Here is a 1,776-nt window from a genome sequence, read left to right as displayed (position 1 = left end):
GGACATATTTGCCTTTACCTGGACTGACCCCAATACACGACACTCTGAACAACTCACCTACAAAGCTCTACACTCCCTTTCCCCATCTAGGCTTTTAGGCTTGCTGTCCTCCTTCCTAGAAAATCCTGATATTACCTTTCCCCCCTGTTCGCCTCTAAATCCTGCTACTCTTCTCCCTATTCCCTATCCACTCAACACCCTGGTCCATTACTGTCTGGAAGCCCTTCAAAATTTCATTCCTTGTCACTCCTCCATTTCTGAAGGCCCTCTGCCTGAGGCTGATTACACCTGGTTCACGGATGGGTCCTCATTCAGGAGTGGGTCTAAACATTATGCAAGCTAGGCTGTGGTCTCTTTAGACTAAGCCCAGCCATTACTATCCGGTACCACTAACCAGCAGGAACTCATTGTGGTCACTCGGGCCCGTATACTTGCAGAAGGTAAATCCCTTAACCTATCATAACTAATTCTGTCTTAATAGACAAGCTCCTTGAAGCCTCTCGACTATCAGCATGGTTAAGGGTCTCCCATTGCAAGGCACATCAAAAGATGACTCTCCTATAACGCAAGGCAATTGAATGGCTGCCACCGCAGGTCCTCTCACCCCAGACATTTCACTCCTTCCTCTTCTACCAGATGCCATAAGTGACCCCGCTCCTCATCACATTAGGCAATCCACATTCCCCTCCTTTCCCAGCCCAATTAGAGGCGACCTCTTCAGGGTGAAGCTCCCATTCTCTCGTTTTTTCCTTCAATCTGGTATTTCTGTCTCTCCGAGCCCAGGGCTCCCAAAAATCCCAGTGCTGGGTTCCTTCAAGCCTCCAGGCACTCGCCCTCACTGAGGTGACGGAGGGTAAAGTGACGACTTCTACCCTCCTCCCTCCCGGTTCATCTCCGAACCTCCGGGACTGACAGAATATAGGTGGGGACACCCTCTATATTTGTGTCTTTCCCTCCCTCTGGCCGAAGGAATTTCTCCCTTCTCTAACTCCTTGTCTTTCACTCTCCTTCCTGCTTTAACATGGGAGCTTCCCCCTGGTCACCTGTAGCAGATTCTCCCCTCCAATGCCTTATAAAAAAAAAAAAACTAAAACCTTGTCTTTAGCCATTCAAACCCTCGAAGTTTAATGCTCTACCTCCAAAACTTCTTTCCTCTTAACCCCAGCCAATAAAACTCTCTTACAGAAAATCTTCCACAATTGCTCCATCTGCCAACGTACCAACCCTTACACTCCCTTAAAAGCCAAACCATATCCCTCACATCAAGCTAGGGGTAATATCCCTGCAGCAGACTGACAGATCGATTTCACTCACATGCCTCCTGTTAAACGTCAGCAATATCTCCTAGTAATGGTAGATACCTTTTCCGGGTGGATAGAGGCCTTCTCCACTACTACCAAAAAGGCCACCACTGTGGCTTCTATACTCCTCTCCCAGATTATCCCAAGGTTTGGAATGCCCTCTTCCATACAAAAAGACAATGGCCCAGAGTTCACTGCTCAAATAATACAAAATTTATCTCAGGCCCTCTCCCTTCCTTGGCACTTACACTGTCCTTACCGGCCCCAGGCCTCAGGAAAAGTTGAGCATGCTAACAGGGCTCAAAAAGACATCCTTACTAAACTATCGCTAGAACTTCACCTTGACTGGACTCGCCTTTTACCCTTAGCCTTGTTCAGACTCAGGGTCCTCCCAAAAAAACCTCCAAACCACTCCCCTTTCGAAATTATGTATGGGAGGTCCCCTTTACCTCCAGGTATCATCCCTAAACAAGGA

The sequence above is a fragment of the Galeopterus variegatus genome, unplaced genomic scaffold, assembly GCF_000696425.1.
Source record: "Galeopterus variegatus unplaced genomic scaffold, G_variegatus-3.0.2 Scaffold2173, whole genome shotgun sequence".
Classification (NCBI taxonomy): domain Eukaryota; kingdom Metazoa; phylum Chordata; class Mammalia; order Dermoptera; family Cynocephalidae; genus Galeopterus; species Galeopterus variegatus.
This window is presented reverse-complemented; position numbering follows the sequence as displayed.